Source organism: Myxine glutinosa, chromosome 14 (assembly GCF_964187855.1).
Source record: "Myxine glutinosa chromosome 14, kmMyxGlut1.1, whole genome shotgun sequence".
NCBI classification, from domain to species: domain Eukaryota; kingdom Metazoa; phylum Chordata; class Myxini; order Myxiniformes; family Myxinidae; genus Myxine; species Myxine glutinosa.
In genome coordinates this window covers 10,708,518-10,734,879 of record NC_136274.1, presented here as the reverse complement: position 1 = coordinate 10,734,879, position 26,362 = coordinate 10,708,518, and positions in this window count along the sequence as shown.

Below are 26,362 nucleotides of genomic sequence, written 5' to 3'. Positions count from 1 at the left end.
AGTGTGGAAAAACCACTTTTCGTGCTTGTGTTAGTGTTGAAAAACCACTTTTCGCACTTGTGTTGGTGCAGGAAACCACTTTTGCAGTTGTATTAGTGTGGAAAACCTACTTTTCGCACTTGTGTTAGTGTTGAAAAACCACTTTTCGCACTTGTGTTAGTGTTGGAAAACCACTTTTGCACTTGTATTAGTGTGGAAAAAACACTTTTTGCACTTGTGATAGTGTTGAAAAACCACTTTTCACACTTGTGTTAGTGTTGAAAAACCACTTTTCGCACTTGTGTTAGTGTTGAAAAAACACTTTTCGCACTTGTGATAGTGTTGAAAAACCACTTTTTGCACTTGTGTTAGTGTTGAAAAACCACTTTTCGCACTTGTGTTGGTGCAGGAAACCACTTTTGCACTTGTATTAGTGTGGAAAAACCACTTTTCGCACTTGTATTAGTGTGGAAAAACCACTTTTCGCACTTGTGTTAGTGTTGAAAAACCACTTTTCGCACTTGTATTAGTGTGGAAAAAACACTTTTTGCACTTGTGATAGTGTTGAAAAACCACTTTTCCCACTTGTGTTAGTGTTGAAAAACCACTTTTCGCACTTGTGTTGGTGCAGGAAACCACTTTTGCACTTGTATTAGTGTGGAAAAACCACTTTTCGTGCTTGTGTTAATGTTGAAAAACCACTTTTCGCACTTGTGTTGGTGCAGGAAACCACTTTTGCAGTTGTATTAGTGTGGAAAACCTACTTTTCGCACTTGTGTTAGTGTTGAAAAACCACTTTTCGCACTTGTGTTAGTGTTGGAAAACCACTTTTGCACTTGTATTAGTGTGGAAAAAACACTTTTTGCACTTGTGATAGTGTTGAAAAACCACTTTTCGCACTTGTGTTAGTGTTGAAAAAACACTTTTCGCACTTGTGATAGTGTTGAAAAACCACTTTTTGCACTTGTGTTAGTGTTGAAAAACCACTTTTCGCACTTGTGTTGGTGCAGGAAACCACTTTTGCACTTGTATTAGTGTGGAAAAAACACTTTTTGCACTTGTGATAGTGTTGAAAAACCACTTTTTGCACTTGTGTTAGTGTTGAAAAACCACTTTTCGCACTTGTTTTGGTGCAGGAAACCACTTTTGCACTTGTATTAGTGTGGAAAAACCACTTTTAACACTCGTGTTATTGTTGAAAAACCACTTTTCGCACTTGTGTTAGTGTTGAAAAACCACTTTTCGCACTTGTGTTGGTGCAGGAAACCACTTTTGCACTTGTATTAGTGTGGAAAAAACACTTTTTGCACTTGTGATAGTGTTGAAAAACCACTTTTTGCACTTGTATTAGTGTAGAAAAAACACTTTTTGCACTTGTGATAGTGTTGAAAAACCACTTTTCACACTTGTGTTGGTGCAGGAAACCACTTTTGCACTTGTATTAGTGTGGAAAAACCACTTTACGCACTTGTGTTATTGTTGAAAAACCACTTTTCGCACTTGTGTTTGTGTTGAAAAACCACTTTTCGCACTTGTGTTGGTGCAGGAAACCACTTTTGCACTTGTATTAGTGTGGAAAAACCACTTTTCGCACTTGTGTTAGTGTTGAAAAACCACTTTTTGCACTTGTGTTAGTGTTGAAAAACCACTTTTCGCACTTGTGTTGGTGCAGGAAACCACTTTTGCACTTGTATTAGTGTGGAAAAACACTTTTTGCACTTGTGATAGTGTTGAAAAACCACTTTTCGCACTTGTGTTAGTGTTGAAAAACCACTTTTCGCCCTTGTGTTAGTGTTGAAAAACCACTTTTCACACTTGTGTTGGTGCAGGAAACCACTTTTGCACTTGTATTAGTGTGGAAAAAACACTTTTTGCACTTGTGATAGTGTTGAAAAACCACTTTTCGCACTTGTGTGTGTTGAAAAACCACTTTTCGCACTTGTGTTGGTGCAGGAAACCACTTTTGCACTTGTATTAGTGTGGAAAAACCACTTTTCGCACTTGTGTTATTGTTGAAAAACCACTTTTCGCACTTGTGTTAGTGTTGAAAAACCACTTTTCGCACTTGTGTTGGTGCAGGAAACCACTTTTGCACTTGTATTAGTGTGGAAAAAACACTTTTTGCACTTGTGATAGTGTTGAAAAACCACTTTTCGCACTTGTGTTAGTGTTGAAAAACCACTTTTCGCACTTGTGTTGGTGCAGGCAACCACTTTTGCACTTGTATTAGTGTGGAAAAACCACTTTTCGCACTTGTGTTAGTGTTGAAAAACCACTTTTCGCACTTGTGTTAGTGTTGAAAAACCACTTTTCGCACTTGTGTTGGTGCAGGAAACCACTTTTGCACTTGTATTAGTGTGGAATAAACACTTTTCGCACTTGTGTTAGTGTTGAAAAACCACTTTTCGCAATTGTGTTAGTGTTCAAAAACCACTTTTCGCATTTGTGTTGGTGCAGGAAACCACTTTTGCACTTGTATTAGTGTGGAAAAACCACTTTTCGCACTTGTGTTAGTGTTGAAAAAACACTTTTCGCACTTGTGTTAGTGTTGAAAAACCACTTTTCGCACTTGTGTTTGTGCAGGAAACCACTTTTGCACTTCTATGAGTGTGGAAAAAACACTTTTCGCACTTGTGTTAGTGTTGAAAAACCACTTTTCGCACTTGGGTTAGTGTTGAAAAACCACTTTTCGCACTGGTGTTGGTGCCGGAAACCACTTTTGCACTTGTATTAGTGTGGAAAAAACACTTTTTGCACTTGTGATATTGTTGAAAAACAACTTTTCGCACTTGTGTTAGTGTTGAAAAACCACTTTTCGCACTTGTGTTGGTGCAGGAAACCACTTTTGCACTTGTATTAGTGTGGAAAAACCACTTTTTGCACTTGTGTTAGTGTTGAAAAACCACTTTTCGCACTTGTATTAGTGTGGAAAAACACTTTTCGCACTTGTGTTGGTGCAGGAAACCACTTTTGCACTTGTATTAGTGTGGAAAAACACTTTTTGCACTTGTGATAGTGTTGAAAAACCACTTTTCGCACTTGTCTTAGTGTTGAAAAACCACTTTTCTCACTTGTGTTGGTGCAGGAAACCACTTTTGCACTTGTATTAGTGTGGAAAAACCACTTTTCGCACTTGTGTTAGTGTTGAAAAACCACTTTTTGCACTTGTGTTAGTGTTGGAAACCACTTTTTGCACTTATGTTAGTGTTGAAAAACGACTTTTCGCATTTGTGTTGGTGCAGGAAACCACTTTTGCACTTGTATTAGTGTGGAAAAAACACTTTTTGCACTTGTGATAGTGTTGAAAAACCACTTCTCGCACTTGTGTTAGTGTTGAAAAACCACTTTTCGCACTTGTGTTGGTGCAGGAAACCACTTTTGCACTTGTATTAGTGTGGAAAAAACACTTTTCGCACTTGTGTTCGTGTTGAAAACCCACTTTTCGCACTTGTGTTAGTGTTGAAAAACCACTTTTCGCACTTGTGTTGGTGCAGGAAACCACTTTTGCACTTGTAGTAGTGTGGAAAAACCACTTTTCGCACTTGTGTTAGTGTTGAAAAACCACTTTTCGCACTTGTGTTGGTGCAGGAAATCACTTTTGCACTTGTATTAGTGTGGAAAAACCACTTTTCGCACTTGTGTTAGTGTTGAAAAACCACTTTTCGCACTTGTATTAGTGTGGAAAAAACACTTTTTGCACTTGTGATAGTGTTGAAAAACCACTTTTCCCACTTGTGTTAGTGTTGAAAAACCACTTTTCGCACTTGTGTTGGTGCAGGAAACCACTTTTGCACTTGTATTAGTGTGGAAAAACCACTTTTCGTGCTTGTGTTAGTGTTGAAAAACCACTTTTCGCACTTGTGTTGGTGCAGGAAACCACTTTTGCAGTTGTATTAGTGTGGAAAACCTACTTTTCGCACTTGTGTTAGTGTTGAAAAACCACTTTTCGCACTTGTGTTAGTGTTGGAAAACCACTTTTGCACTTGTATTAGTGTGGAAAAAACACTTTTTGCACTTGTGATAGTGTTGAAAAACCACTTTTCGCACTTGTGTTAGTGTTGAAAAACCACTTTTCGCACTTGTGTTAGTGTTGAAAAAACACTTTTCGCACTTGTGATAATGTTGAAAAACCACTTTTTGCACTTGTGTTAGTGTTGAAAAACCACTTTTCGCACTTGTGTTGGTGCAGGAAACCACTTTTGCACTTGTATTAGTGTGGAAAAAACACTTTTTGCACTTGTGATAGTGTTGAAAAACCACTTTTTGCACTTGTGTTAGTGTTGAAAAACCACTTTTCGCAATTGTTTTGGTGCAGGAAACCACTTTTGCACTTGTATTAGTGTGGAAAAACCACTTTTAACACTCGTGTTATTGTTGAAAAACCACTTTTCGCACTTGTGTTAGTGTTGAAAAACCACTTTTCGCACTTGTGTTGGTGCAGGAAACCACTTTTGCACTTGTATTAGTGTGGAAAAAACACTTTTTGCACTTGTGATAGTGTTGAAAAACCACTTTTCGCACTTGTGTTAGTATTGAAAAACCACTTTTCGCACTTGTGTTAGTGTTGAAAAACCACTTTTCGCACTTGTGTTGGTGCAGGAAACCACTTTTGCACTTGTATTAGTGTGGAAAAACACTTTTTGCACTTGTGATAGTGTTGAAAAACCACTTTTTGCACTTGTGTTAGTGTTGAAAAACCACTTTTCGCCCTTGTGTTAGTGTTGAAAAACCACTTTTCACACTTGTGTTGGTGCAGGAAACCACTTTTGCACTTGTATTAGTGTGGAAAAAACACTTTTTGCACTTGTGATAGTGTTGAAAAACCACTTTTCGCACTTGTGTGTGTTGAAAAACCACTTTTCGCACTTGTGTTGGTGCAGGAAACCACTTTTGCACTTGTATTAGTGTGGAAAAACCACTTTTCGCACTTGTGTTATTGTTGAAAAACCACTTTTCGCACTTGTGTTAGTGTTGAAAAACCACTTTTCGCACTTGTGTTGGTGCAGGAAACCACTTTTGCACTTGTATTACTGTGGAAAAAACACTTTTCGCACTTGTGTTAGTGTTGAAAAACCACTTTTCGCAATTGTGTTAGTGTTGAAAAACCACTTTTCGCATTTATGTTGGTGCAGGAAACCACTTTTGCACTTGTATTAGTGTGGAAAAACACTTTTTGCACTTGTGATAGTGTTGAAAAACCACTTTTTGCACTTGTGTTAGTGTTGAAAAACCACTTTTCGCCCTTGTGTTAGTGTTGAAAAACCACTTTTCACACTTGTGTTGGTGCAGGAAACCACTTTTGCACTTGTATTAGTGTGGAAAAAACACTTTTTGCACTTGTGATAGTGTTGAAAAACCACTTTTCGCACTTGTGTGTGTTGAAAAACCACTTTTCGCACTTGTGTTGGTGCAGGAAACCACTTTTGCACTTGTATTAGTGTGGAAAAACCACTTTTCGCACTTGTGTTATTGTTGAAAAACCACTTTTCGCACTTGTGTTAGTGTTGAAAAACCACTTTTCGCACTTGTGTTGGTGCAGGAAACCACTTTTGCACTTGTATTAGTGTGGAAAAAACACTTTTCGCACTTGTGTTAGTGTTGAAAAACCACTTTTCGCAATTGTGTTAGTGTTGAAAAACCACTTTTCGCATTTATGTTGGTGCAGGAAACCACTTTTGCACTTGTATTAGTGTGGAAAAACCACTTTTCGCACTTGTGTTAGTGTTGAAAAAACACTTTTCGCACTTGTGTTAGTGTTGAAAAACCACTTTTCGCACTTGTGTTTGTGCAGGAAACCACTTTTGCACTTGTATTAGTGTGGAAAAAACACTTTTCGCACTTGTGTTAGTGTTGAAAAACCACTTTTCGCACTTGTGTTAGTGTTGAAAAACCACTTTTCGCACTTGTGTTGGTGCCGGAAACCACTTTTGCACTTGTATTAGTGTGGAAAAAACACTTTTTGCACTTGTGATAGTGTTGAAAAACAACTTTTCGCACTTGTGTTAGTGTTGAAAAACCACTTTTCGCACTTGTGTTGATGCAGGAAACCACTTTTGCACTTGTATTAGTGTGGAAAAACCACTTTTTGCACTTGTGTTAGTGTTGAAAAACCACTTTTCGCACTTGTATTAGTGTGGAAAAACACTTTTCGCACTTGTGTTAGTGCAGGAAACCACTTTTGCACTTGTATTAGTGTGGAAAAACACTTTTTGCACTTGTGATAGTGTTGAAAAACCACTTTTCGCACTTGTGTTAGTGTTGAAAAACCACTTTTCGCACTTGTGTTGGTGCAGGAAACCACTCTTGCACTTGTATTAGTGTGGAAAAACCACTTTTCGCACTTGTGTTAGTGTTGAAAAACCACTTTTTGCACTTGTGTTAGTGTTGAAAACCACTTTTTGCACTTATGTTAGTGCTGAAAAACGACTTTTCGCACTTGTGTTGGTGCAGGAAACCACTTTTGCACTTGTATTAGTGTGGAAAAACACTTTTTGCACTTGTGATAGTGTTGAAAAACCACTTCTCGCACTTGTGTTAGTGTTGAAAAACCACTTTTCGCACTTGTGTTGGTGCAGGAAACCACTTTTGCACTTGTATTAGTGTGGAAAAAACACTTTTCGCACTTGTGTTCGTGTTGAAAACCCACTTTTCGCACTTGTGTTAGTGTTGAAAAACCACTTTTCGCACTTGTGTTGGTGCAGGAAACCACTTTTGCACTTGTATTAGTGTGGAAAAACCACTTTTCGCACTTGTGTTAGTGTTGAAAAACCACTTTTCGCACTTGTGTTGGTGCAGGAAACCACTTTTGCACTTGTATTAGTGTTGAAAAACCACTTTTCGCACTTGTATTAGTGTGGAAAAAACACTTTTTGCACTTGTGATAGTGTTGAAAAACCACTTTTCCCACTTGTGTTAGTGTTGAAAAACCACTTTTCGCACTTGTGTTGGTGCAGGAAACCACTTTTGCACTTGTATTAGTGTGGAAAAACCACTTTTCGTGCTTGTGTTAGTGTTGAAAAACCACTTTTCGCACTTGTGTTGGTGCAGGAAACCACTTTTGCAGTTGTATTAGTGTGGAAAACCTACTTTTCGCACTTGTGTTAGTGTTGAAAAACCACTTTTCGCACTTGTGTTAGTGTTGGAAAACCACTTTTGCACTTGTATTAGTGTGGAAAAAACACTTTTTGCACTTGTGATAGTGTTGAAAAACCACTTTTCACACTTGTGTTAGTGTTGAAAAACCACTTTTCGCACTTGTGTTAGTGTTGAAAAAACACTTTTCGCACTTGTGATAGTGTTGAAAAACCACTTTTTGCACTTGTGTTAGTGTTGAAAAACCACTTTTCGCACTTGTGTTGGTGCAGGAAACCACTTTTGCACTTGTATTAGTGTGGAAAAACCACTTTTCGCACTTGTATTAGTGTGGAAAAACCACTTTTCGCACTTGTGTTAGTGTTGAAAAACCACTTTTCGCACTTGTATTAGTGTGGAAAAAACACTTTTTGCACTTGTGATAGTGTTGAAAAACCACTTTTCCCACTTGTGTTAGTGTTGAAAAACCACTTTTCGCACTTGTGTTGGTGCAGGAAACCACTTTTGCACTTGTATTAGTGTGGAAAAACCACTTTTCGTGCTTGTGTTAATGTTGAAAAACCACTTTTCGCACTTGTGTTGGTGCAGGAAACCACTTTTGCAGTTGTATTAGTGTGGAAAACCTACTTTTCGCACTTGTGTTAGTGTTGAAAAACCACTTTTCGCACTTGTGTTAGTGTTGGAAAACCACTTTTGCACTTGTATTAGTGTGGAAAAAACACTTTTTGCACTTGTGATAGTGTTGAAAAACCACTTTTCGCACTTGTGTTAGTGTTGAAAAAACACTTTTCGCACTTGTGATAGTGTTGAAAAACCACTTTTTGCACTTGTGTTAGTGTTGAAAAACCACTTTTCGCACTTGTGTTGGTGCAGGAAACCACTTTTGCACTTGTATTAGTGTGGAAAAAACACTTTTTGCACTTGTGATAGTGTTGAAAAACCACTTTTTGCACTTGTGTTAGTGTTGAAAAACCACTTTTCGCACTTGTTTTGGTGCAGGAAACCACTTTTGCACTTGTATTAGTGTGGAAAAACCACTTTTAACACTCGTGTTATTGTTGAAAAACCACTTTTCGCACTTGTGTTAGTGTTGAAAAACCACTTTTCGCACTTGTGTTGGTGCAGGAAACCACTTTTGCACTTGTATTAGTGTGGAAAAAACACTTTTTGCACTTGTGATAGTGTTGAAAAACCACTTTTTGCACTTGTATTAGTGTAGAAAAAACACTTTTTGCACTTGTGATAGTGTTGAAAAACCACTTTTCACACTTGTGTTGGTGCAGGAAACCACTTTTGCACTTGTATTAGTGTGGAAAAACCACTTTACGCACTTGTGTTATTGTTGAAAAACCACTTTTCGCACTTGTGTTTGTGTTGAAAAACCACTTTTCGCACTTGTGTTGGTGCAGGAAACCACTTTTGCACTTGTATTAGTGTGGAAAAACCACTTTTCGCACTTGTGTTAGTGTTGAAAAACCACTTTTTGCACTTGTGTTAGTGTTGAAAAACCACTTTTCGCACTTGTGTTGGTGCAGGAAACCACTTTTGCACTTGTATTAGTGTGGAAAAACACTTTTTGCACTTGTGATAGTGTTGAAAAACCACTTTTCGCACTTGTGTTAGTGTTGAAAAACCACTTTTCGCCCTTGTGTTAGTGTTGAAAAACCACTTTTCACACTTGTGTTGGTGCAGGAAACCACTTTTGCACTTGTATTAGTGTGGAAAAAACACTTTTTGCACTTGTGATAGTGTTGAAAAACCACTTTTCGCACTTGTGTGTGTTGAAAAACCACTTTTCGCACTTGTGTTGGTGCAGGAAACCACTTTTGCACTTGTATTAGTGTGGAAAAACCACTTTTCGCACTTGTGTTATTGTTGAAAAACCACTTTTCGCACTTGTGTTAGTGTTGAAAAACCACTTTTCGCACTTGTGTTGGTGCAGGAAACCACTTTTGCACTTGTATTAGTGTGGAAAAAACACTTTTTGCACTTGTGATAGTGTTGAAAAACCACTTTTCGCACTTGTGTTAGTGTTGAAAAACCACTTTTCGCACTTGTGTTGGTGCAGGCAACCACTTTTGCACTTGTATTAGTGTGGAAAAACCACTTTTCGCACTTGTGTTAGTGTTGAAAAACCACTTTTCGCACTTGTGTTAGTGTTGAAAAACCACTTTTCGCACTTGTGTTGGTGCAGGAAACCACTTTTGCACTTGTATTAGTGTGGAATAAACACTTTTCGCACTTGTGTTAGTGTTGAAAAACCACTTTTCGCAATTGTGTTAGTGTTCAAAAACCACTTTTCGCATTTGTGTTGGTGCAGGAAACCACTTTTGCACTTGTATTAGTGTGGAAAAACCACTTTTCGCACTTGTGTTAGTGTTGAAAAAACACTTTTCGCACTTGTGTTAGTGTTGAAAAACCACTTTTCGCACTTGTGTTTGTGCAGGAAACCACTTTTGCACTTCTATGAGTGTGGAAAAAACACTTTTCGCACTTGTGTTAGTGTTGAAAAACCACTTTTCGCACTTGGGTTAGTGTTGAAAAACCACTTTTCGCACTGGTGTTGGTGCCGGAAACCACTTTTGCACTTGTATTAGTGTGGAAAAAACACTTTTTGCACTTGTGATATTGTTGAAAAACAACTTTTCGCACTTGTGTTAGTGTTGAAAAACCACTTTTCGCACTTGTGTTGGTGCAGGAAACCACTTTTGCACTTGTATTAGTGTGGAAAAACCACTTTTTGCACTTGTGTTAGTGTTGAAAAACCACTTTTCGCACTTGTATTAGTGTGGAAAAACACTTTTCGCACTTGTGTTGGTGCAGGAAACCACTTTTGCACTTGTATTAGTGTGGAAAAACACTTTTCGCACTTGTGATAGTGTTGAAAAACCACTTTTTGCACTTGTGTTAGTGTTGAAAAACCACTTTTCGCACTTGTGTTGGTGCAGGAAACCACTTTTGCACTTGTATTAGTGTGGAAAAAACACTTTTTGCACTTGTGATAGTGTTGAAAAACCACTTTTTGCACTTGTGTTAGTGTTGAAAAACCACTTTTCGCACTTGTTTTGGTGCAGGAAACCACTTTTGCACTTGTATTAGTGTGGAAAAACCACTTTTAACACTCGTGTTATTGTTGAAAAACCACTTTTCGCACTTGTGTTAGTGTTGAAAAACCACTTTTCGCACTTGTGTTGGTGCAGGAAACCACTTTTGCACTTGTATTAGTGTGGAAAAAACACTTTTTGCACTTGTGATAGTGTTGAAAAACCACTTTTTGCACTTGTATTAGTGTAGAAAAAACACTTTTTGCACTTGTGATAGTGTTGAAAAACCACTTTTCACACTTGTGTTGGTGCAGGAAACCACTTTTGCACTTGTATTAGTGTGGAAAAACCACTTTACGCACTTGTGTTATTGTTGAAAAACCACTTTTCGCACTTGTGTTTGTGTTGAAAAACCACTTTTCGCACTTGTGTTGGTGCAGGAAACCACTTTTGCACTTGTATTAGTGTGGAAAAACCACTTTTCGCACTTGTGTTAGTGTTGAAAAACCACTTTTTGCACTTGTGTTAGTGTTGAAAAACCACTTTTCGCACTTGTGTTGGTGCAGGAAACCACTTTTGCACTTGTATTAGTGTGGAAAAACACTTTTTGCACTTGTGATAGTGTTGAAAAACCACTTTTCGCACTTGTGTTAGTGTTGAAAAACCACTTTTCGCCCTTGTGTTAGTGTTGAAAAACCACTTTTCACACTTGTGTTGGTGCAGGAAACCACTTTTGCACTTGTATTAGTGTGGAAAAAACACTTTTTGCACTTGTGATAGTGTTGAAAAACCACTTTTCGCACTTGTGTGTGTTGAAAAACCACTTTTCGCACTTGTGTTGGTGCAGGAAACCACTTTTGCACTTGTATTAGTGTGGAAAAACCACTTTTCGCACTTGTGTTATTGTTGAAAAACCACTTTTCGCACTTGTGTTAGTGTTGAAAAACCACTTTTCGCACTTGTGTTGGTGCAGGAAACCACTTTTGCACTTGTATTAGTGTGGAAAAAACACTTTTTGCACTTGTGATAGTGTTGAAAAACCACTTTTCGCACTTGTGTTAGTGTTGAAAAACCACTTTTCGCACTTGTGTTGGTGCAGGCAACCACTTTTGCACTTGTATTAGTGTGGAAAAACCACTTTTCGCACTTGTGTTAGTGTTGAAAAACCACTTTTCGCACTTGTGTTAGTGTTGAAAAACCACTTTTCGCACTTGTGTTGGTGCAGGAAACCACTTTTGCACTTGTATTAGTGTGGAATAAACACTTTTCGCACTTGTGTTAGTGTTGAAAAACCACTTTTCGCAATTGTGTTAGTGTTCAAAAACCACTTTTCGCATTTGTGTTGGTGCAGGAAACCACTTTTGCACTTGTATTAGTGTGGAAAAACCACTTTTCGCACTTGTGTTAGTGTTGAAAAAACACTTTTCGCACTTGTGTTAGTGTTGAAAAACCACTTTTCGCACTTGTGTTTGTGCAGGAAACCACTTTTGCACTTCTATGAGTGTGGAAAAAACACTTTTCGCACTTGTGTTAGTGTTGAAAAACCACTTTTCGCACTTGGGTTAGTGTTGAAAAACCACTTTTCGCACTGGTGTTGGTGCCGGAAACCACTTTTGCACTTGTATTAGTGTGGAAAAAACACTTTTTGCACTTGTGATATTGTTGAAAAACAACTTTTCGCACTTGTGTTAGTGTTGAAAAACCACTTTTCGCACTTGTGTTGGTGCAGGAAACCACTTTTGCACTTGTATTAGTGTGGAAAAACCACTTTTTGCACTTGTGTTAGTGTTGAAAAACCACTTTTCGCACTTGTATTAGTGTGGAAAAACACTTTTCGCACTTGTGTTGGTGCAGGAAACCACTTTTGCACTTGTATTAGTGTGGAAAAACACTTTTTGCACTTGTGATAGTGTTGAAAAACCACTTTTCGCACTTGTCTTAGTGTTGAAAAACCACTTTTCTCACTTGTGTTGGTGCAGGAAACCACTTTTGCACTTGTATTAGTGTGGAAAAACCACTTTTCGCACTTGTGTTAGTGTTGAAAAACCACTTTTTGCACTTGTGTTAGTGTTGGAAACCACTTTTTGCACTTATGTTAGTGTTGAAAAACGACTTTTCGCATTTGTGTTGGTGCAGGAAACCACTTTTGCACTTGTATTAGTGTGGAAAAAACACTTTTTGCACTTGTGATAGTGTTGAAAAACCACTTCTCGCACTTGTGTTAGTGTTGAAAAACCACTTTTCGCACTTGTGTTGGTGCAGGAAACCACTTTTGCACTTGTATTAGTGTGGAAAAAACACTTTTCGCACTTGTGTTCGTGTTGAAAACCCACTTTTCGCACTTGTGTTAGTGTTGAAAAACCACTTTTCGCACTTGTGTTGGTGCAGGAAACCACTTTTGCACTTGTAGTAGTGTGGAAAAACCACTTTTCGCACTTGTGTTAGTGTTGAAAAACCACTTTTCGCACTTGTGTTGGTGCAGGAAATCACTTTTGCACTTGTATTAGTGTGGAAAAACCACTTTTCGCACTTGTGTTAGTGTTGAAAAACCACTTTTCGCACTTGTATTAGTGTGGAAAAAACACTTTTTGCACTTGTGATAGTGTTGAAAAACCACTTTTCCCACTTGTGTTAGTGTTGAAAAACCACTTTTCGCACTTGTGTTGGTGCAGGAAACCACTTTTGCACTTGTATTAGTGTGGAAAAACCACTTTTCGTGCTTGTGTTAGTGTTGAAAAACCACTTTTCGCACTTGTGTTGGTGCAGGAAACCACTTTTGCAGTTGTATTAGTGTGGAAAACCTACTTTTCGCACTTGTGTTAGTGTTGAAAAACCACTTTTCGCACTTGTGTTAGTGTTGGAAAACCACTTTTGCACTTGTATTAGTGTGGAAAAAACACTTTTTGCACTTGTGATAGTGTTGAAAAACCACTTTTCGCACTTGTGTTAGTGTTGAAAAACCACTTTTCGCACTTGTGTTAGTGTTGAAAAAACACTTTTCGCACTTGTGATAATGTTGAAAAACCACTTTTTGCACTTGTGTTAGTGTTGAAAAACCACTTTTCGCACTTGTGTTGGTGCAGGAAACCACTTTTGCACTTGTATTAGTGTGGAAAAAACACTTTTTGCACTTGTGATAGTGTTGAAAAACCACTTTTTGCACTTGTGTTAGTGTTGAAAAACCACTTTTCGCAATTGTTTTGGTGCAGGAAACCACTTTTGCACTTGTATTAGTGTGGAAAAACCACTTTTAACACTCGTGTTATTGTTGAAAAACCACTTTTCGCACTTGTGTTAGTGTTGAAAAACCACTTTTCGCACTTGTGTTGGTGCAGGAAACCACTTTTGCACTTGTATTAGTGTGGAAAAAACACTTTTTGCACTTGTGATAGTGTTGAAAAACCACTTTTCGCACTTGTGTTAGTATTGAAAAACCACTTTTCGCACTTGTGTTAGTGTTGAAAAACCACTTTTCGCACTTGTGTTGGTGCAGGAAACCACTTTTGCACTTGGATTAGTGTGGAAAAAACACTTTTTGCACTTGTGATAGTGTTGAAAAACCACTTTTCGCACTTGTGTTAGTGTTGAAAAACCACTTTTCGCACTTGTGTTGGTGCAGGAAACCACTTTTGCACTTGTGTTAGTGTGGAAAACCACTTTTCGCACTTGTGTTAGTGTTGAAAAACCACTTTTCGCACTTGTGTTAGTGTTGAAAAACCACTTTTCGCACTTGTGTTGGTGCAGGAAACCACTTTTGCACTTGTATTAGTGTGGAAAAACCACTTTTCGCACTTGTGTTAGTGTTGAAAAACCACTTTTCGCACTTGTGTTAGTGTTGAAAAACCACTTTTCGCACTTGTGTTGGTGCAGGAAACCACTTTTGCACTTGTATTAGTGTGGAAAAACACTTTTTGCACTTGTGATAGTGTTGAAAAACCACTTTTCGCATTTGTGTTAGTGTTGAAAAACCACTTTTCGCCCTTGTGTTAGTGTTGAAAAACCACTTTTCACACTTGTGTTGGTGCAGGAAACCACTTTTGCACTTGTATTAGTGTGGAAAAAACACTTTTTGCACTTGTGATAGTGTTGAAAAACCACTTTTCGCACTTGTGTGTGTTGAAAAACCACTTTTCGCACTTGTGTTGGTGCAGGAAACCACTTTTGCACTTGTATTAGTGTGGAAAAAACACTTTTCGCACATGTGTTATTGTTGAAAAACCACTTTTCGCACTTGTGTTAGTGTTGAAAAACCACTTTTCGCACTTGTGTTGGTGCAGGAAACCACTTTTGCACTTGTATTAGTGTGGAAAAAACACTTTTTGCACTTGTGATAGTGTTGAAAAACCACTTTTCGCACTTGTGTTAGTGTTGAAAAACCACTTTTTGCACTTGTGTTAGTGTTGAAAAACCACTTTTCGCACTTGTGTTGCTGCAGGAAACCACTTTTGCACTTGTATTAGTGTGGAAAAACCACTTTTCGCACTTATGTTAGTGTTGAAAAACCACTTTTCGCACTTGTGTTAGTGTTGAAAAACCACTTTTCGCACTTGTGTTAGTGTTGAAAAACCACTTTTCGCACTTGTGTTTTTGTTGAAAAACCACTTTTCGCACTTGTGTTAGTGTTGAAAAACCACTTTTCGCACATGTGTTGGTGCAGGAAAGCATTTTTGCACTTGTATTAGTGTGGAAAAAACACTTTTTGCACTTGTGATAGTGTTGAAAAACCACTTTTCGCACTTGTGTTAGTGTTGAAAAACCACTTTTTGCACTTGTGTTAGTGTTGAAAAACCACTTTTCGCACTTGTGTTGGTGCAGGAAACCACTTTTGCACTTGTATTAGTGTGGAAAAACCACTTTTCGCACTTGTGTTAATGTTGAAAAACCACTTTTCGCACTTGTGTTAGTGTTGAAAAACCACTTTTCGCACTTGTGTTAGTGTTGAAAAAACACTTTTCGCACTTGTGATAGTGTTGAAAAACCACTTTTCGCACTTGTGTTGGTGCAGGAAACCACTTTTGCACTTGTGTTAGTGTGGAAAAACCACTTTTCGCACTTGTGTTAGTGTTGAAAAACCACTTTTCGCACTTGTGTTAGTGTTGAAAAACCACTTTTCGCACTTGTGTTGGTGCAGGAAACCACTTTTGCACTTGTATTAGTGTGGAAAAAACACTTTTCGCACTTGTGTTAGTGTTGAAAAACCACTTTTCGCACTTGTGTTAGTGTTGAAAAACCACTTTTCGCACTTGTGTTAGTGTTGAAAAACCACTTTTCGCACTTGTGTTGGTGCAGGAAACCACTTTTGCACTTGTATTAGTGTGGAAAAAACACTTTTCGCACTTGTGTTGGTGCAGGAAACCACTTTTGCACTTGTATTAGTGTGGAAAAACACTTTTTGCACATGCGATAGTGTTGAAAACCCACTTTTCGCACTTGTGTTAGTGTTGAAAAACCACTTTTCGCACTTGTGTTGGTGCAGGAAACCACTTTTGCACTTGTATTAGTGTGGAAAAACCACTTTTCGCACTTGTGTTAGTGTTGAAAAACCACTTTTCGCACTTGTGTTAGTGTTGAAAAACCACTTTTCGCACTTGTGTTAATATTGAAAAACCACTTTTTGCACTTGTGTTAGTGCAGGAAACCACTTTCGCACTTGTGTTAGTGTTGAAAAACCACTTTTCGCACTTGTGTTAGTGTTGAAAAACCACTTTTCGCACTTGTGTTAATGTTGAAAAACCACTTTTCGCACTTGTGTTAGTGCAGGAAACCACTTTTGCACTTGTGTTAGTGTTGAAAAACCACTTTTCGCACTTGTGTTAGTGTTGAAAAACCACTTTTCGCACTTGTGTTAGTGTTGAAAAACCACTTTTCACACGTGTGTTGGTGCAGGAAACCACTTTTGCACTTGTATTAGTGTGGAAAAACCACTTTTCGCACTTGTGTTAGTGTTGAAAAACCACTTTTCGCACTTGTATTAGTGTGGAAAAAACACTTTTTGCACTTGTATTAGTGTAGAAAAAACACTTTTTGCACTTGTGATAGTGTTGAAAAACCACTTTTCGCACTTGTGTTGGTGCAGGAAACCACTTTTGCACTTGTATTAGTGTGGAAAAACCACTTTACGCACTTGTGTTAGTGTTGAAAAACCACTTTTCGCACTTGTGTTAGTGTTGAAAAACCACTTTTCGCACTTGTGTTGGTGCAGGAAACCACTTTTGCACTTGTATTAGTGTGGAAAAACCACTTTTTGCACTTGTGTTAGTGTTGAAAAACCACTTTTCGCACTTGGTTAGTGTTGAAAAACCACTTTTCGCACTTGTGTTGGTGCAGGAAACCACTTTTGCACTTGTATTAGTGTGGAAAAACACTTTTTGCAATTGTGATAGTGTTGAAAAACCACTTTTCGCACTTGTGTTAGTGTTGAAAAACCACTTTTCGCCCTTGTGTTAGTGTTGAAAAACCACTTTTCACACTTGTGTTGGTGCAGGAAACCACTTTTGCACTTCTATTAGTGTGGAAAAAACACTTTTTGCACTTGTGATAGTGTTGAAAAACCACTTTTCGCACTTGTGTGTGTTGAAAAACCACTTTTCGCACTTGTGTTGGTGCAGGAAACCACTTTTGCACTTGTATTAGTGTGGAAAAACCACTTTTCGCACTTGTGTTATTGTTGAAAAACCACTTTTCGCACTTGTGTTAGTGTTGAAAAACCACTTTTCGCACTTGTGTTGGTGCAGGAAACCACTTTTGCACTTGTATTGGTGTGGAAAAAACACTTTTTGCACTTGTGATAGTGTTGAAAAACCACTTTTCGCACTTGTGTTAGTGTTGAAAAACCACTTTTCGCACTTGTGTTGGTGCAGGCAACCACTTTTGCACTTGTATTAATGTGGAAAAACCACTTTTCGCACTTGTGTTAGTGTTGAAAAACCACTTTTCGCACTTGTGTTGGTGTTGAAAAACCACTTTTCGCACTTGTGTTGGTGCAGGAAACCACTTTTGCACTTGTATTAGTGTGGAAAAAACACTTTTCGCACTTGTGTTAGTGTTGAAAAACCACTTTTCGCAATTGTGTTAGTGTTGAAAAACCACTTTTCGCATTTATGTTGGTGCAGGAAACCACTTTTGCACTTGTATTAGTGTGGAAAAACCACTTTTCGCACTTGTGTTAGTGTTGAAAAAACACTTTTCGCACTTGTGTTAGTGTTGAAAAACCACTTTTCGCACTTGTGTTTGTGCAGGAAACCACTTTTGCACTTGTATTAGTGTGGAAAAAACACTTTTTGCACTTGTGTTAGTGTTGAAAAACCACTTTTCGCACTTGTGTTAGTGTTGAAAAACCACTTTTCGCACTTGTGTTGGTGCCGGAAACCACTTTTGCACTTGTATTAGTGTGGAAAAAACACTTTTTGCACTTGTGATAGTGTTGAAAAACAACTTTTCGCACTTGTGTTAGTGTTGAAAAACCACTTTTCGCACTTGTGTTGGTGCAGGAAACCACTTTTGCACTTGTATTAGTGTGGAAAAACCACTTTTTGCACTTGTGTTAGTGTTGAAAAACCACTTTTCGCACTTGTATTAGTGTGGAAAAAACACTTTTCGCACTTGTGTTGGTGCAGGAAACCACTTTTGCACTTGTATTAGTGTGGAAAAACACTTTTTGCACTTGTGATAGTGTTGAAAAACCACTTTTCGCACTTGTGTTAGTGTTGAAAAACCACTTTTCGCACTTGTGTTGGTGCAGGAAACCACTCTTGCACTTGTATTAGTGTGGAAAAACCACTTTTCGCACTTGTGTTAGTGTTGAAAAACCACTTTTTGCACTTGTGTTAGTGTTGAAAACCACTTTTTGCACTTATGTTAGTGTTGAAAAACGACTTTTCGCACTTGTGTTGGTGCAGGAAACCACTTTTGCACTTGTATTAGTGTGGAAAAACACTTTTTGCACTTGTGATAGTGTTGAAAAACCACTGCTCGCACTCGTGTTAGTGTTGAAAAACCACTTTTCGCACTTGTGTTGGTGCAGGAAACCACTTTTGCACTTGTATTAGTGTGGAAAAAACACTTTTCGCACTTGTGTTCGTGTTGAAAACCCACTTTTCGCACTTGTGTTAGTGTTGAAAAACCACTTTTCGCACTTGTGTTGGTGCAGGAAACCACTTTTGCACTTGTATTAGTGTGGAAAAACCACTTTTCGCACTTGTGTTAGTGTTGAAAAACCACTTTTCGCACTTGTGTTGGTGCAGGAAACCACTTTTGCACTTGTATTAGTGTGGAAAAACCACTTTTCGCACTTGTATTAGTGTGGAAAAACCACTTTTCGCACTTGTGTTAGTGTTGAAAAACCACTTTTCGCACTTGTATTAGTGTGGAAAAAACACTTTTTGCACTTGTGATAGTGTTGAAAAACCACTTTTCCCACTTGTGTTAGTGTTGAAAAACCACTTTTCGCACTTGTGTTGGTGCAGGAAACCACTTTTGCACTTGTATTAGTGTGGAAAAACCACTTTTCGTGCTTGTGTTAGTGTTGAAAAACCACTTTTCGCACTTGTGTTGGTGCAGGAAACCACTTTTGCAGTTGTATTAGTGTGGAAAACCTACTTTTCGCACTTGTGTTAGTGTTGAAAAACCACTTTTCGCACTTGTGTTAGTGTTGGAAAACCACTTTTGCACTTGTATTAGTGTGGAAAAAACACTTTTTGCACTTGTGATAGTGTTGAAAAACCACTTTTCACACTTGTGTTAGTGTTGAAAAACCACTTTTCGCACTTGTGTTAGTGTTGAAAAAACACTTTTCGCACTTGTGATAGTGTTGAAAAACCACTTTTTGCACTTGTGTTAGTGTTGAAAAACCACTTTTCGCACTTGTGTTGGTGCAGGAAACCACTTTTGCACTTGTATTAGTGTGGAAAAAACACTTTTTGCACTTGTGATAGTGTTGAAAAACCACTTTTTGCACTTGTGTTAGTGTTGAAAAACCACTTTTCGCACTTGTTTTGGTGCAGGAAACCACTTTTGCACTTGTATTAGTGTGGAAAACCCACTTTTAACACTCGTGTTATTGTTGAAAAACCACTTTTCGCACTTGTGTTAGTGTTGAAAAACCACTTTTCGCACTTGTGTTGGTGCAGGAAACCACTTTTGCACTTGTATTAGTGTGGAAAAAACACTTTTTGCACTTGTGATAGTGTTGAAAAACCACTTTTCGCACTTGTGTTAGTATTGAAAAACCACTTTTCGCACTTGTGTTAGTGTTGAAAAACCACTTTTCGCACTTGTGTTGGTGCAGGAAACCACTTTTGCACTTGGATTAGTGTGGAAAAAACACTTTTTGCACTTGTGATAGTGTTGAAAAACCACTTTTCGCACTTGTGTTAGTGTTGAAAAACCACTTTTCGCACTTGTGTTGGTGCAGGAAACCACTTTTGCACTTGTGTTAGTGTGGAAAAACCACTTTTCGCACTTGTGTTTGTGTTGAAAAACCACTTTTCGCACTTGTGTTAGTGTTGAAAAACCACTTTTCGCACTTGTGTTGGTGCAGGAAACCACTTTTGCACTTGTATTAGTGTGGAAAAAACACTTTTTGCACTTGTGTTAGTGTTGAAAAACCACTTTTCGCACTTGTGTTAGTGTTGAAAAACCACTTTTCGCACTTGTGTTGGTGCAGGAAACCACTTTTGCACTTGTATTAGTGTGGAAAAACACTTTTTGCACGTGTGTTATTGTTGAAAAACCACTTTTCGCACTTGTGTTAGTGTTGAAAAACCACTTTTCGCACTTGTGTTGGTGCAGGAAACCACTTTTGCACTTGTATTAGTGTGGAAAAAACACTTTTTGCACTTGTGATAGTGTTGAAAAACCACTTTTCGCACTTGTGTTAGTGTTGAAAAACCACTTTTTGCACTTGTGTTAGTGTTGAAAAACCACTTTTCGCACTTGTGTTGGTGCAGGAAACCACTTTTGCACTTGTATTAGTGTGGAAAAACCACTTTTCGCACTTATGTTAGTGTTGAAAAACCACTTTTCGCACTTGTGTTAGTGTTGAAAAACCACTTTTCGCACTTGTGTTAGTGTTGAAAAACCACTTTTCGCACTTGTGTTATTGTTGAAAAACCACTTTTCGCACTTGTGTTAGTGTTGAAAAACCACTTTTCGCACATGTGTTGGTGCAGGAAAGCATTTTTGCACTTGTATTAGTGTGGAAAAAACACTTTTTGCACTTGTGATAGTGTTGAAAAACCACTTTTCGCACTTGTGTTAGTGTTGAAAAACCACTTTTTGCACTTGTGTTAGTGTTGAAAACCCACTTTTCGCACTTGTGTTGGTGCAGGAAACCACTTTTGCACTTGTATTAGTGTGGAAAAACCACTTTTCGCACTTGTGTTAATGTTGAAAAACCACTTTTCGCACATGTGTTAGTGTTGAAAAACCACTTTTCGCACTAGTGTTAGTGTTGAAAAAACACTTTTCGCACTTGTGATAGTGTTGAAAAACCACTTTTCGCACTTGTGTTTGTGCAGGAAACCACTTTTGCACTTGTGTTAGTGTGGAAAAACCACTTTTCGCACTTGTGTTAGTGTTGAAAAACCACTTTTCGCACTTGTGTTAGTGTTGAAAAACCACTTTTCGCACTTGTGTTGGTGCAGGAAACCACTTTTGCACTTGTATTAGTGTGGAAAAAACACTTTTCGCACTTGTGTTAGTGTTGAAAAACCACTTTTCGCACTTGTGTTAGTGTTGAAAAACCACTTTTCGCACTTGTGTTAGTGTTGAAAAACCACTTTTCGCACTTGTGTTGGTGCAGGAAACCACTTTTGCACTTGTATTAGTGTGGAAAAAACACTTTTCGCACTTGTGTTGGTGCAGGAAACCACTTTTGCACTTGTATTAGTGTGGAAAAACACTTTTTGCACTTGCGATAGTGTTGAAAACCCACTTTTCGCACTTGTGTTAGTGTTGAAAAACCACTTTTCGCACTTGTGTTTGTGCAGGAAACCACTTTTGCACTTGTATTAGTGTGGAAAAACCACTTTTCGCACTTGTGTTAGTGTTGAAAAACCACTTTTCGCACTTGTGTTAGTGTTGAAAAACCACTTTTCGCACTTGTGTTAATATTGAAAAACCACTTTTCGCACTTGTGTTAGTGCAGGAAACCACTTTCGCACTTGTGTTAGTGTTCAAAAACCACTTTTCGCACTTGTGTTAGTGTTGAAAAACCACTTTTCGCACTTGTGTTAATGTTGAAAAACCACTTTTCGCACTTGTGTTAGTGCAGGAAACCACTTTCGCACTTGTGTTAGTGTTGAAAAACCACTTTTCGCACTTGTGTTAGTGTTGAAAAAACACTTTTCGCACTTGTGTTAGTGTTGAAAAACCACTTTTCACACGTGTGTTGGTGCAGGAAACCACTTTTGCACTTGTATTAGTGTGGCAAAACCACTTTTCGCACTTGTGTTAGTGTTGAAAAACCACTTTTCGCACTTGTATTAGTGTGGAAAAAACACTTTTTGCACTTGTATTAGTGTAGAAACAACACTTTTTGCACGTGTGATAGTGTTGAAAAACCACTTTTCGCACTTGTGTTGGTGCAGGAAACCACTTTTGCACTTGTATTAGTGTGGAAAAACCACTTTACGCACTTGTGTTAGTGTTGAAAAACCACTTTTCGCACTTGTGTTAGTGTTGAAAAACCACTTTTCGCACTTGTGTTGGTGCAGGAAACCACTTTTGCACTTGTATTAGTGTGGAAAAAACACTTTTCGCACTTGTGTTAGTGTTGAAAAACCACTTTTCGCACTTGTGTTAGTGTTGAAAAACCACTTTTCGCACTTGTGTTGGTGCAGGAAACCACTTTTGCACTTGTATTAGTGTGGAAAAACACTTTTTGCACTTGTGATCGTGTTGAAAAACCACTTTTCGCACTTGTGTTAGTGTTGAAAAACCACTTTTCGCCCTTGTGTTAGTGTTGAAAAACCACTTTTCACACTTGTGTTGGTGCAGGAAACCACTTTTGCACTTGTATTAGTGTGGAAAAAACACTTTTTGCACTTGTGATAGTGTTGAAAAACCACTTTTCGCACTTGTGTGTGTTGAAAAACCACTTTTCGCACTTGTGTTGGTGCAGGAAACCACTTTTGCACTTGTATTAGTGTGGAAAAACCACTTTTCGCACTTGTGTTATTGTTGAAAAACCACTTTTCGCACTTGTGTTAGTGTTGAAAAACCACTTTTCGCACTTGTGTTGGTGCAGGAAACCACTTTTGCACTTGTATTAGTGTGGAAAAAACACTTTTTGCACTTGTGATAGTGTTGAAAAACCACTTTTCGCACTTGTGTTAGTGTTGAAAAACCACTTTTCGCACTTGTGTTGGTGCAGGCAACCACTTTTGCACTTGTATTAGTGTGGAAAAACCACTTTTCGCACTTGTGTTAGTGTTGAAAAACCACTTTTCGCACTTGTGTTAGTGTTGAAAAACCACTTTTCGCACTTGTGTTGGTGCAGGAAACCACTTTTGCACTTGTATTAGTGTGGAAAAAACACTTTTCGCACTTGTGTTAGTGTTGAAAAACCACTTTTCGCAATTGTGTTAGTGTTGAAAAACCACTTTTCGCTTTATGTTGGTGCAGGAAACCACTTTTGCACTTGTATTAGTGTGGAAAAACCACTTTTCGCACTTGTGTTAGTGTTGAAAAAACACTTTTCGCACTTGTGTTAGTGTTGAAAAAACACTTTTCGCACTTGTGTTAGTGTTGAAAAACCACTTTTCGCACTTGTGTTAGTGTTGAAAAACCACTTTTCGCACTTGTGTTGGTGCCGGAAACCACTTTTGCACTTGTATTAGTGTGGAAAAAACACTTTTTGCACTTGTGATAGTGTTGAAAAACAACTTTTCGCACTTGTGTTAGTGTTGAAAAACCACTTTTCGCACTTGTGTTGGTGCAGGAAACCACTTTTGCACTTGTATTAGTGTGGAAAAACCACTTTTTGCACTTGTGTTAGTGTTGAAAAACCACTTTTCGCACTTGTATTAGTGTGGAAAAAACACTTTTCGCACTTGTGTTGGTGCAGGAAACCACTTTTGCACTTGTATTAGTGTGGAAAAACACTTTTTGCACTTGTGATAGTGTTACAAAACCACTTTTCGCACTTGTGTTAGTGTTGAAAAACCACTTTTCGCACTTGTGTTGGTGCAGGAAACCACTCTTGCACTTGTATTAGTGTGGAAAAACCACTTTTCGCACTTGTGTTAGTGTTGAAAAACCACTTTTTGCACTTGTGTTAGTGTTGAAAACCACTTTTTGCACTTATGTTAGTGTTGAAAAACGACTTTTCGCACTTGTGTTGGTGCAGGAAACCACTTTTGCACTTGTATTAGTGTGGAAAAACACTTTTTGCACTTGTGATAGTGTTGAAAAACCACTTCTCGCACTTGTGTTAGTGTTGAAAAACCACTTTTCGCACTTGTGTTGGTGCAGGACACCACTTTTGCACTTGTATTAGTGTGGAAAAAACACTTTTCGCACTTGTGTTCGTGTTGAAAACCCACTTTTCGCACTTGTGTTAGTGTTGAAAAACCACTTTTCGCACTTGTGTTGGTGCAGGAAACCACTTTTGCACTTGTATTAGTGTGGAAAAACCACTTTTCGCACTTGTGTTAGTGTTGAAAAACCACTTTTCGCACTTGTGTTGGTGCAGGAAACCACTTTTGCACTTGTATTAGTGTGGAAAAACCACTTTTCGCACTTGTGTTAGTGTTGAAAAACCACTTTTCGCACTTGTATTAGTGTGGAAAAAACACTTTTTGCACTTGTGATAGTGTTGAAAAACCACTTTTCGCACTTGTGTTAGTGTAGAAAAACCACTTTTCGCACTTGTGTTGGTGCAGGAAACCACTTTTGCACTTGTATTAGTGTGGAAAAACCACTTTTCGTGCTTGTGTTAGTGTTGAAAAACCACTTTTCGCACTTGTGTTGGTGCAGGAAACCACTTTTGCAGTTGTATTAATGTGGAAAACCTACTTTTCGCACTTGTGTTAGTGTTGAAAAACCACTTTTCGCACTTGTGTTAGTGTTGGAAAACCACTTTTGCACTTGTATTAGTGTGGAAAAAACACTTTTTGCACTTGTGATAGTGTTGAAAAACCACTTTTCGCACTTGTGTTAGTGTTGAAAAACCACTTTTCGCACTTGTGTTAGTGTTGAAAAAACACTTTTCGCACTTGTGATAGTGTTGAAAAACCACTTTTTGCACTTGTGTTAGTGTTGAAAAACCACTTTTCGCACTTGTGTTGGTGCAGGAAACCACTTTTGCACTTGTATTAGTGTCGAAAAAACACTTTTTGCACTTGTGATAGTGTTTAAAAACCACTTTTTGCACTTGTGTTAGTGTTGAAAAACCACTTTTCGCACTTGTTTTGGTGCAGGAAACCACTTTTGCACTTGTATTAGTGTGGAAAAACCACTTTTAACACTCGTGTTATTATTGAAAAACCACTTTTCGCACTTGTGTTAGTGTTGAAAAACCACTTTTCGCACTTGTGTTGGTGCAGGAAACCACTTTTGCACTTGTATTAGTGTGGAAAAAACACTTTTTGCACTTGTGATAGTGTTGAAAAACCACTTTTCGCACTTGTGTTAGTATTGAAAAACCACTTTTTGCACTTGTGTTAGTGTTGAAAAACCACTTTTCGCACTTGTGTTGGTGCAGGAAACCACTTTTGCACTTGGATTAGTGTGGAAAAAACACTTTTTGCACTTGTGATAGTGTTGAAAAACCACTTTTCGCACTTGTGTTAGTGTTGAAAAGCCACTTTTCGCACTTGTGTTGGTGCAGGAAACCACTTTTGCACTTGTGTTAGTGTGGAAAAACCACTTTTCGCACTTGTGTTAGTGTTGAAAAACCACTTTTCGCACTTGTGTTAGTGTTGAAAAACCACTTTTCGCACTTGTGTTGGTGCAGGAAACCACTTTTGCACTTGTATTAGTGTGGAAAAACCACTTTTCGCACTTGTGTTAGTGTTGAAAAACCACTTTTCGCACTTGTGTTAGTGTTGAAAAACCACTTTTCGCACTTGTGTTGGTGCAGGAAACCACTTTTGCACTTGTATTAGTGTGGAAAAACACTTTTTGCACTTGTGATAGTGTTGAAAAACCACTTTTCGCACTTGTGTTAGTGTTGAAAAACCACTTTTCGCCCTTGTGTTAGTGTTGAAAAACCACTTTTCACACTTGTGTTGGTGCAGGAAACCAATTTTGCACTTGTATTAGTGTGGAAAAAACACTTTTTGCACTTGTGATAGTGTTGAAAAACCAATTTTCGCACTTGTGTGTGTTGAAAAACCACTTTTCGCACTTGTGTTCGTGCAGGAAACCACTTTTGCACTTGTATTAGTGTGGAAAAACCACTTTTCGCACTTGTGTTATTGTTGAAAAACCACTTTTCGCACTTGTGTTAGTGTTGAAAAACCACTTTTCGCACTTGTGTTGGTGCAGGAAATCACTTTTGCACTTGTATTAGTCTGGAAAAACACTTTTTGCACTTGTGATAGTGTTGAAAAACCACTTTTCGCACTTGTGTTAGTGTTGAAAAACCACTTTTCGCACTTGTGTTGGTGCAGGAAACCACTTTTGCACTTGTATTAGTGTGGAAAAACCACTTTTCGCACTTGTGTTAGTGTTGAAAAACCACTTTTCGCACTTGTGTTGGTGCAGGAAACCACTTTTGCACTTGTATTAGTGTGGAAAAACCACTTTTCGCACTTGTGTTAGTGTTGAAAAACCACTTTTCGCACTTGTGTTAGTGTTGAAAAACCACTTTTCTCACTTGTGTTAGTGTTGAAAAACCACTTTTCTCACTTGTGTTGGTGCAGGAAACCACTTTTGCACTTGTATTAGTGTGGAAAAAACACTCTTTGCACTTGTGATAGTGTTGAAAAACCACTTTTCGCACTTGTGTTAGTGTTGAAAAACCACTTTTCGCACTTGTGTTGGTGCAGGAAACCACTTTTGCACTTGTGTTAGTGTGGAAAAAACACTTTTCGCACTTGTGTTATTGTTGAAAACCCACTTTTCGCACTTGTGTTAGTGTTGAAAAACCACTTTTCGCACTTGTGTTGGTGCAGGAAACCACTTTTGCACTTGTATTATTGTGGAAAAAACACTTTTCGCACTTGTGTTAGTGTTGAAAAACCACTTTTCGCACTTGTGTTAGTGTTGAAAAACCACTTTTTGCACTTGTGTTAGTGTTGAAA